The following is a 12,253-nucleotide window of genomic DNA, read 5'->3' on the forward strand; positions in this document are numbered from 1 at the left end:
TGCATAAAAGATTTATTTTTATTTTGAAAGTGTTATTCTCATTAAAATGGAATTCATGCATAGTAAAATGCATAAAAGGTTTATTTTTAATTCGAAAGTGTTATTTTTCTTAAAATTGAATTTATGCCTAAATAGATGCATAAAAGGATTTTTATAAAAGTGTTATTCCTACTAAAGTTGTCTTTATGCCTAATTAGATGCGTAAAGAATCTTTATATCAAAAAATTAGAATTCTCTTACATTCTATAAATAGATGTGATGAGATGTGATAGGAATCAAATAGATGTAAATGGATGGATGGAAGTGATATGAATCAGATAAATGAAATTGGATGAATGGATGTGATGTCCTGTGAATTAGGATGTGAATGAATGGTATAGGATGTGAAGGAATGTGATGGCATGTGAATCGTGATATGAATGAATGATAAGGGATGTGAATAATGAATGATGGCATGTGAATCAGATGTGAATGGATGATGTGGTTTGATGTGTGAATGATGTGGATTGATGTAGATGGATGAATGGATGATGTGGTTTGATGTGTGAATGATGTTAGCCAACCGCCCAACCACTGTAGCGATGGGATCCAATTAGGAATTTGGTTAGGTTTTGTCTCGAGTACCAGGGAAAAGAGTTCCCAGGCCCCCTAGCCGGATGTTCATGCAAACATAAAACTAGTCACACCACTTACACACCCAATATGAAATTGCCTTTTTCTCAACATCAGCTATCTTTAAAACAATCCTTTAATGAAACCATTGTATCACTGATCACAATCCTCCAAAATATCCGGTTGAATCTTAATCTCCAATCATTCCTTCATCGGAGTATCTATGGCATCATTGGCAACCAGAACACTCACCACCTGTCCACTCAGGGGCCTTTTCAATAGTTCCTAGCTCATAGTACCCGGCAATATAATCACTTATAAAATCAAGATAGAATCTCCGTTGAAGATCAGCAAGATCAACCAATAGATCCATATAAAAGAGCCATGGACTCATCCATTAAGGACCAGCAAGGTCAATCAACCAGATCCATGCCCAGTTTCAGAAAATAACTCTTACTCCTTGTTCCAATTTCTTCCGCGACGCACGTGTGGGTATCTTTGATGACCCAGAGCCCGAGCACCGTATGGTCAGCACCCTCTAGGATCCTTCGCAGGGGTCACCTAGCGCTTCACTCATAGGCCGCTTCCTTGGTCCCTTATCCACCGTACCAGAAGCTCACCATAAATCGAACCGAGGCTGGTCAAGACCTCGGTCGACCATGCTATGCGAGACGTCCTCTGTTGACTCTCCGTCAGCTGTTACAACTTTATCAGTTAGGTCTCCACGACCTTAATCACAAGACGGTCAAAATGCTTCCCCAACATTCTTGACATAAAACAGTCATTTACAAACAGGTCACAAATATAGTTTCTATAATGAACTCTCGTCTTTCCACATTATCCCTTCATCAGTCCACATTACTTATTCCACATTCCATTCATATGTCTACTCATTCTCATCCAATCACTTCATTTTCCATCTCATCACATCAGATTCATTCACATCACATATCATTTATTCACATCCCAATTCACATGTCATCACATCTCATCCATTCACTCATATCGACGTCACATCATTTCACATACACATTCGCATTCATTATTCCACATACACATCCACATCCATACATCCACTTCCATATCCGCATTCATACATACATATCCATATCCATATCCACATCCATACATCCACATCCACATTCATACATCCACATCCACATCCATAGATCCATTTCCACATCCACATCCACATCCATACATCCATTTTTACATCCACATTCATACATCCATATCCACATCCACATTCATACATCCACATCCACATTCACATTCATACATCCACATCCATTTCCACATCCACATTCATACGTCCACATCCACATTAATCTACATCATTCACACATCAAACCATATCATCCATACATCAATCTACATTAATCTACATCACTGGGAGATCGGAGCAATGGATTGGTTTTGTGATGGAATTTATGCTAAATGCATTCTGTAATGATGGTCAATGATGCCTTGATATGATAAGTGCATTGGCAAATGCAAAGGATATTTTAGGAATGCCATTTTGATTGCTTAGGAGACTATGGCAAAATCCATAATACAAAGGAGACTATGGTAAAATTTATCCAAAAATTTTGATGTGCATGGAGTGAATTGATGGCACACAATTGATGAATGGAGTTGCTTTTGATTGTCACTACACTTGGGGGAGAGCAAGAGACAATGCATCGCAAGTTGGAGTGCAATCTGAGCCCAATGGAACCATTCTTAATAATTCCTACATATAGGTACTAAACCCTAATTTAGTCAAAGCACATTAGGAATGAAGTTTAGGTGATTACATAATCTCATAGTACTCCCTTAGACCTACACAACAAGCCATCGTTTGGGTAGTCAAACCTAGCTGGTTGACTTTGATCAAAAAGTTAAAACAGAGCATACCTGCACTTTGACTTTGGTCAAACCCTCTTAGGCATGGTTAGTGCTCATTCATCACAAGCTCACACACCAAGTTTCATCCAAATCTGGTTAGTTTTGAGTATTCTATAGCCTAATTTCCATTTTTCAGCCTATATACCTAAGAACCCTAAAACAGATGATATTAGGGCACTTCAATCTTAATTGGGTCTTTGCATGGTTGGATAGGGCATCTCATAAGATTTCTATCAAGCATTAGATATCCCCAATTTGAGATCCCTTCCCCCAAGTTATAGCCAATTTATTTTCATGGCACCCAAGCCTAAAAGAAGCTCGAGGAAGAATGCATTGAGCTCCAAGGATATAGAGGGTGAAGAGATGGTGGAGCATGGTAACATGGAGGTACCGGAGGAGACTTTTGGGAAACCTTCAAGAGAGGTTGAAGAAGAAGTGAATGTTGGAAGTTCCCACAAGCATACCCCCCAATCCTCACATACCGTTTCCAATGACACTCTTATCCAAATGCTGATGGAAATGAGTGAAAATTTTAACACTATAGCTACAAGAATTGGATTGATGGAAGAAAAGTTAGCACAACCAATGGGTCAACTTAAGCATGATTAGTGATAGTCATGGTGGTCCTCATAAAGGAGACAAGCAACCCTTTCAAGGGATCTCTTTTGAATACCGACGAAGAGAAGGCAAGCAACATATGCAAGAGACTTTTACAAGGGTTACTCATGAAAATCCTACGAAGAATGCCACAAGTGGATTCATGGCGGAGGCTAGAAGACCTCTCATGAAGATAGTGAGGCCTATATGGGTGAAAGCATGAATAGGTGGTATAAAAAGCAATGTCTTTGACACTACTTTTAATACTAGTTTTTTTTTGGTTTTGGAGAGTTTTAGGTAAATTTAGAAAATACCGTGAGAACTTTTTAAGATTATTATCATTAAAATTACCTTGAAGAATATTATTTCGAATTTGAAACCACAATAAATTAGTCATCTTTTTTCTACTTGTTGCAAAAAGTAGAAAAGTAGTACCATCTAACCATGCTTTAACCCACATCTTTCCAAGCCGGTCCCTCTCAACTACATATGGAAATCAACATACATCTTGGTCTAAACACTTGGAACAAAAACCTTGGAGAACCCAAAAGAGTATCAAGTTCCAAGGAAAATCAATCTTATATGTTTGACGAAGAGTTGTATGTTGATGATGATGTGGTTGAGCATAATTAGGAGCATATGTCATTTACCGAAAGAGTATCAAGTTCCAAGGAAAATCAATCTTATATGTTTGACGAAGAGTTGTATGTTGATGATGATGTGGTTGAGCATAATTAGGAGCATATGTCATTTACCGAAAGGCAAAGGGAAGCTCATGGTAGATGGATGGAAATGCCTAACTTTATCAAGAAGGAGTACAAGGATTTTGTACAATTATTGGGATCATATGCGCGCAAGTGAAAAGGTACAAACCCTTTAATCATTATGATAATGCATCATTTACCCCTTCTAAGGATGTCAAGGATAAGTTCTCACTCCTCAAATTCAAGGGTGAAGAATCAACCCTATATGAATTGTAGGAATGGATGAACAAAATGGAGACATATTTTCAGCCATATCCAATTAATGAGCGGGATAAAGTGCAATTTGCATCCTTACACTTGGAAGACTATGCTCATCAGTGGTGGAGACATTTGGTCAAAGAAGGGACTATCCCACATTCTTGGGAATTGAAGAGAGATGAATATGGCATTTGTTTTGCCTTTGGTTCTCTTACAAAAGGGCATATTGGTTAAAGAGTACATCAAAAAGTTTATGAAACTCTCTATGTATGTAGATGGACTCAATGAGGACATGAGATAAAGAAGTTTGTGCATGGTCTAGATTCCTACATCAGGGTAGATGTATCGGCACAAAGACCTGGCACCATCAAGGAGGCTATGAGGTTGGCGAAACTTTATGAGCCTAAGTACACGAAATCTCAGCCCATCATATCCTCTCAAAAACCAATACTTATTCAAATGTTGGTAAATTTTTTCTTTCCACAACACTTACTGTCACAAGAAGACTTTTCAATCCTGGAAGACACAAAGGATGGATGATCCAAAGATTTAAGAGTTGAGGAGCAAGGTTTTATGCTTCAAATGCAAAGGGAAGTGGGCACCCGGGCATGTTTGCAAGTCAAAGAAGGTGACGGCTACTATGATTCTTATGGATGAGAAGGACGATTCAAAGAAATCTCATTAGGTGGATGAATATGAAGATTGCATTGAAGAGGTCACATAATGAGACCTTTGAGGATCACTCTTTCATCCAAGAAGAGGGTGAGTTTCCATTTGACCCTAGTGGAGGGAGTCATGCAAGTATTTTGGGAGGTGATACATCCAAAAGTGCAATAAACTTAGCTTGTGTATGCTCTATTTATCAAGAGCTTTTGGCGGGATACAAGATACCAAGTACTTTGAGATTAGTGGGAACCATTAATGGGAGAGTTGCACACATTTTGGTGGATTTCGAGAGTACACATAGCGTCATCAACTCTAAATCCATTAACTCTCTCAAACTATCTCCAACGGAGCTACCCATAACTTTCCAAGTGCAAGTGGAAAATGGAGAAAATGAGAAAGTTACATTGGTTTGCCCTTCTACACAAGGGACATTGTCCTCTTCATATACTTGGGAAGGTGATTTGGTGGTCTTGGTCATGGGTCCCATTGATGTAATTATGGGGTGTGATTGGTTAGCTTCTCTTGGTGATTTCCACATGAACCATCAACAAGGTATTATGAGCTTTTCACATGATGATGGACATTAAGTAGTATTGGCTGGAAATGCATCAAAAGAGCTCTCTTTGATCACTCTAAAGCGGCTCAAGAGAAAGAACTCAAGACTCTTGGCACTATCTATGTGTTACATGTTGTTCAAGATGGCATGGATGGTATTGGACAGCATATAGAGCACATGGATAAAGATATGGTGATGCTTCTCAAAGAGTATGAGGACATTTTTCAAGTGCCAAAGAGTTTACCACCCAAGAGGGAGATTGACCATGCTATTATACTTGAACCAAATGCAAAGGTTGTGAACAAGCCTCCTTACCATTTTTCTAAGGTAGAAAGAGAGGAAGTGGCAAAGCAAGTACAAGAATTGCTTACCATGGGTCTTATCCAACCCTCACAATCTCCATTTGCATCACCTATTCTATTGGTGAAGAAGAAAGACGGGTCCTTTCGTATGTGCATTGATTAATGTGACTTGAAAAAGTCACTACTATCAAGCATAGGTACCCAATACCCCATATTGATGATCTCCTTGAGATGAGCTCAAAGGTGCAAATTTCTTCACTAAGATTGATTTAAGATCGGGTTACCATCAAATACGAATGAAGGAGGGTGATGAGGAGAAGATAGCATTTAAGACCGAAAGGGGATTGTTTCACTTTATGGTTATGCCCTTTGGCCTTACAAATACCCCGGCCACTTTCCAAGCATTGATGAATAGGATATTGGCTTCCTTTCTATTCAAGTTTGTGGTAGTGTTCTTTGATGATATCTTTATTTATAGTAGCAAGAGCAAGGAAGAGCTCTTATCTCATGTGAAACAAGTGTTTGAGGGAGGTAATGAGGAAGCACAAGCTTTATGCCAAGGAGAGAAAATGTGCATTCATGGTCAATGAAGTGGATTATCATAGGGAATTAGGGCTGATCCAAATAAAGTAGCATGTGTCAAAGAATGGCCAACCCCTAGCAATACAACTCAATTGAGAGGATTTTTGGGATTGTCTTCTTTTTATAGAAGATTTATGGAGCACTATGCATCTATTGTGGCACCTCTTACCGATCAACTCAAGAAGGAAGCTTTATTTTGGGATGCCATTTCCGACAAGAGTTTCAATGAACTCAAAACCTTGCTCACATCGGCTCATATTCTTGTTTGCCCCGATTTCTCAAAGACATTCTATGTGAGAGCAGATGCAAGTGGAAGAGGGCTTGGGGCCATTTTATACCAAGAGTATGGTGTCATTGCATTTGAGAGTAGGAAGATTACTAAGAAGGAGATGGGGTTTCATGTTTATGAGCAAGAAATGTTGGCCATACTTCATGTAATCAAGAAATGGCATCACTATCTTTATGGCGCACCTTTCAAGCTGAGAAGTGATCATAGGGTACTGAAATTTTTCCTCTCCGAACCCAATATTTATCCCAAACAAAAGAGATGGTTGGCTACCCTTTAAGGATATGATTTTGAGATATCCAACACACCCGGGAAGGACAATGTAGTTGTAGATGCATTGTCAAAAATGTGGGCTTGCACTATGACCTCAATTATGGAAGTGTATAGTGAATGGATCAAAGGGATTCAAGAGGAATATCTTATCAATGAAGGTGATGCCTATATTTATATGAAACTACAGCAAGGCGATGATGGATAATTTCCTCATTTACAAGCTTTGTAATGGTCTTCTATAGCACAAGGATAAGGTGTACTTGGTTCCTACCTCATCCTACATTCCCAAGGTGATTTATGAGATGCATTCTTCACCACTCTCGGGCCATCTTGATGTGCTTAAAACTTTTGACAAAGTGAGCAAGAGCTTTTATTGGAAAGGCATGTGGAGAGATTTCAAGAAGTTTTTGTTGGAATGTTTGTCTTGCCAAAAGAATAAGAATAGTCATCAACTTCTAAGTGGATTGCTTCATCCTTTGCCTATTCTAGATGGGAAATGGACTCACATTTCTATGGACTTCATTACAAGTCTACCAAGGACAAAGCATGGATGGGATCAACTATTTGTGATGGTGGATAGACTCACCAAATCGGCCCATTTCATTTCTTGAAAGATCACTTATGGGGCCTCTCACATTGCCAAGCAATCCATGGAACATGTAGTCAAGTTACATGGTTTACCACTTAATGTAGTTTACGTTAGGGACACCAAGCTCATTGGTACTTTTTGGAGGACATTATATGAGAACATGGGTACCCAAATCACTCCATCTACAGCCTATCACCCTCAAAAGGATGGGCAAAAGTACTGCACAAACAAATGGCTTAAAGTGTATTTGAGGCACTATTGTCATGATATGTAAACATCTTGGGATGAGTGGCTCTATTTTGCTGAATTTTGCCATAATTCAAGCAAGAATTTGAGTAGCGGGATGTCAAATTTTGAGGCTCTTTATGGGTATCAATTGCATGTGCCATCTATTGTCTTTTATGAGGACAAAATGGTTAGTCCTTTGGCCAAGGAAAAGTTGGAAAGGATGAGACAGCTTCTTTAACTTTGCAAGAACAACATGAAGAAGGCTCAAGAGGTCATGAAGAAGGCTCAAGAGGTCATGAAGGCAAATGCGAATGAGAATAGGCATAAGATGGAGTTTCAAGAAGGTGACTATGTTCTACTAAAGCTTCCTAAGAGACATCATAACATCTTCAAAGGATATTCTAATCTAAAATTGGCTCATAGATACTATGGCCCATACATGGTAGTCAAGAAAGTGGGTGACTTAGCTTACAAGTGTAATTTGCCTTCTTCTACAAGAATTTATAATGTGTTTCATGTGTCCAACCTTAAGAGGTTTGTGGGAACTCTTCCACAAGAGATTGAAGAGCTACCACCCATGGGTGAAGAGATCATATATGAGCCAGAGAGGATTGTGGACAAGAGAACAAGGGAGTTGAGGAATAGGAACATTGAATAATTCCTTGCTAAGTGGAAGAAATTTCCCATGGATGAGGCTACTTGGTAATCATTGGAGTATGTGCAACAATATAGCCTACTTGAGGAAGGTGTTGTTTGAACAACTGGCATGATTTGTATAGAGAAAATGGGCAATACAAGCATGCTGTAATTTCTAGACAGTTTTGGTGAGGCCCATTGTTGGGGTGATTACTCTACTCTAATAAGCTTCAATGGTCATCACAATGGAAGAATATGATGTGGTACATGATTGGCTAAGTGTATGTATCCTTTTTGGCCTACATGTGCATATGGATTTCCTCTATTTTCTCCATAATCTCATGTATTTCTCATGTGTGTTTGTTTCCCATCAAATGGATGCTAGAATTGGAATTTTGTGTGTTAATTTCTTGATTCTTGGTCTAGATCCATTTCAATGTTATTTCTTTTACGCTTTGTAACCAAGCAAACACTAATTTTTAAGTCTTCCACAAAACACCCTTGAGAATTAAACCTCACTTTGCAAACACTACTCAACCATTTATTTAATAAAAACTAGGTTTTTTGTAATATTACGAACTTAAAGAACATCTACCATGTACTTCATTTGGCTATTCTACATAAATAATAGCACTTTATTAACATGTGTAATGGGGTGTCACATATATTGGTTTTTTCATTTTTTACATATCTCTAAACCACTCACCATGATTGGTCATGTGGTTAGAGGTGCCAGAATCCATATCCAAATATTTGCTAATCTTGGCACATCTCTTGTCCGTGGAATTGAGTATGTGTTACATCACAAACACTCGCTTACTTCTATCATCATCCTGTTTACTTGATGATGCACAATTGCCTTGCTGCAACTTTCCACTTTTAATATCATTCTGCTTTTTATAGTCGTCCTTTATAATGTGCCTTGGTTTACCATAGTATTAGCACTCCATGTTATTTGTATTTGTATTTGCTAACCATCTTGATCTCTCTAGCTTCCCCTACCTCTAGAGTGGCATCTTTCACCTATACGAGAGCAATTTACTTGTTGTTATCATTGCTTCTAATTTTGATTTCCAAATCAACCACCACCACTATGTTCTCTAGTTGATGATCTACCTCTACCTCTACCTCCACCTGTATCCGAGTAGAAGGCTTGGTTATGTAAATTGGATGAACCTCTCCTAATATTTATCTTTTCACAGATGAGGAGAGAAATCAGTTCTTGAAAATCAAGAAAGTTCTCTTGAACTCCAATAAAGGTCAACAAGTGATTATATTTCTTGCCAAGACCATTCAAGGTCACCCAATACCATATCATCATCAGCTAGAAGCAAGGGCTTTTGTAAGCCCTTTGACTTTCATCGAGTGATCATTTATACTTAACTTTCCTATGATTACATTATGTAGCTCCTGCTTAGCTGCATTTGCCAAGCTTGACTATTTGTATTGTGCATCTTTACCAAGGTGTCTAAAGACTCCTTAGGTGTATGTACATCTTGTAAATGTATAATCTCATAGAATCTGTTACACTGACACACAACCAATACAACACCATTCTCGCTCTTTCATTCCATGTTGTATATGCATGTGCTTGTTATGGAGTGGGATTTTCTTCAGTAATCTTTAGCTCATCCTAATATCCTTTTCCCATAAGAAAACTGGTCATCTTGAATTTCCAAGCCTAGAAATCATTCTTATCCAGCTTCTCTCTCACAACTTGTGACCAGCTATCAGATATTTTTACCAATAGCAACTTACCAAAAAGTGTTTATAAAATCTTTTGCAGTTACAGCTATAATCTCCAACACACTGGTACTGTAAACATGTTCTATTATTGTAACTATATATGGAATAGTCACACAAATATATATCTACTCTAACAACTTGTAAATCTCAAATTCTGTGCATATGACTATCTTGCAACCAAATTTATGTCACAACTTTATACAAACAAAAACAAAACTTTCACAAAGTGCCTACCGCAAAGCTTACAGAGCCAAAATGGTACCCAAAATGGCCTCGAATCCAAATTATGAAATCACTGAGATCTTTTGAATATATCTGTAGAATTTAATGTCTCTTTACTTTATCATGAAGGGCACCTCAAGATGTGACAGTGTACCTTAATATTGTCCCCGCCTCTCCTACTAATGTTACCTAGGAGCTACCTCGCAGAGATTTTCTTCTAAATCAAAGGGAAAGACATGAAGTTTCTGTTACCCATGTACGGCTTCCTTTTCTTATTGAACATGTGGTGCCATATATGTTATCATGTATGTGTCAATGTATGGAAGCATGTGAATCTTAATAAAAAGGTTATAAAAGGTTAAAATGATGTGTGAAGTGTAAATGGTAAAGAAGAGTTTAGAAGGAGGTCAAAAAGGAAGAATCTTGATGATGTGAGGGATGATGTAAGAGGGAAAGTGGAGGATAGCAAGAAAGTGGCTACAACTGGATGTATGCAAGCTCATTTCATCAATGCAAGTCGTGATTTTATGATTAGCCTAGATTCATAACTTAATTATCTCTATTAGTGTTAATATTATACTCTAATATAATGCCTTCTATAATCTTCCACATACCATAGCTCTCTCTTACAACTCCCACACACTCTATAGCCTTCTAAAATCTTGTAATTATCAACTTAGTATATCAGAGAAAGGTCCACCATTACATTCTTAGCCCTTAGTATTAGTCAAATTTTCAAGAATCAAGAAAATTTTGCGTTGTAGTCGGTGATCAAAAAATTGGGAGAAAACATTGGTGCATTGCCTATGAAGAAGCATCTCCCAATCCCACATATCCTTGGGGGTTTTCGAGCATGTTGTACATGGTAGTGGCATCATAATTGCATTTGGTGTCTTGTAGAGTGAGATCCATACCTGCACTCTCTTTTCGCACTGAGGTTTCATTAACTTGTTAAACTCTTGATTAAGTGTATTAATCTCTCAAGTTTTATTGGCTTAATCCCTCTTTTCCTTTTACTGATAGTTTACCCTCTTGAAGCACTTGGTTCAATTGTGAGTGCAACTATTCCAATTGTTTACCCAAAAGTTACCTATATTCTTTGGGATTAGTGAGTGATTATTGATCTTAATGATGATTAGAACCTAAATATGAGCCAAATCTTGTCTAAATTATTATAAGGGAGTAGAAGCTACAGAGATATGACTATAAATCTTGTAAGACCCTCCTCATTAAGCGATGGCTAGCCAAATCGTAGTGGATAAGTTTAGTGGATGAAGGGTACTAAATGATATTATCCCCAAGGCTTAACCCAATGATGGCAATGACTTTTCTATCCTTATTTGTCCATGCTTTGACCTAAGTCTCACTCCCTTCCTTCAGCTCATTTCCATTTGCTACCTCCCAAAGCTTCTTGTATGAGTAGAGACATGCCTTTTTTTTGCCATGTATGGAACATTAGCAACAAAGTGCATGCCAAAGAAGCCTCGGATGAGCTAGCGAAAGTGCTTGGGGCTAGGGCTAAAAACTCAGAATTAAATTTAGTCCTAGGGGCTTAATATGAAGTTCAAAGACTCAGTTTTGGAGCATGTTAGTAAGATATAGGGTATTATGATGTAGCTTGCAAAGTATCAAGGCTCTCATGAATGAGAAGGATGTAATAGTAGTCTCAATCAAAAGCATGCCTCAAGAGTTTTCTTCAGTGGGGTAACAACTCTTACTAATCTTTTAAAGCTTACTTTTGAAGGTGTTGAATTCTCCTTTTTTGAAGAGGATACGAGGTTAAAAGGTACACAAAAAAGCCCAATAAGTAATAGGGAGACTACTTTCTTTAACAAGTTCAATGCCAAATGGAACCATTTTAAAAGGATGGCCCAATGTCACATGTAACCATTGTGGAAGGATGGGGCATGTAATGGCCCAATGTCGTCAATCAAAACAAGCTCAATCTTGTATGTGATGCATGTGGCAAGGTAGGACACCTTGCGAAGAATTGTTGGTCAAAGGAGAAGTAATAATCAAATGTATTGGGTGGAAGCAACTATTGATGATGCTCCAAAAGAACATATTTTCTAGATATGATGATGTCTATGATTATGTTCTATGTCTATG

The sequence above is a fragment of the Cibotium barometz genome, chromosome 40, assembly GCF_041138505.1.
Source record: "Cibotium barometz isolate CiBa-2024 chromosome 40, ASM4113850v1, whole genome shotgun sequence".
NCBI classification, from domain to species: domain Eukaryota; kingdom Viridiplantae; phylum Streptophyta; class Polypodiopsida; order Cyatheales; family Cibotiaceae; genus Cibotium; species Cibotium barometz.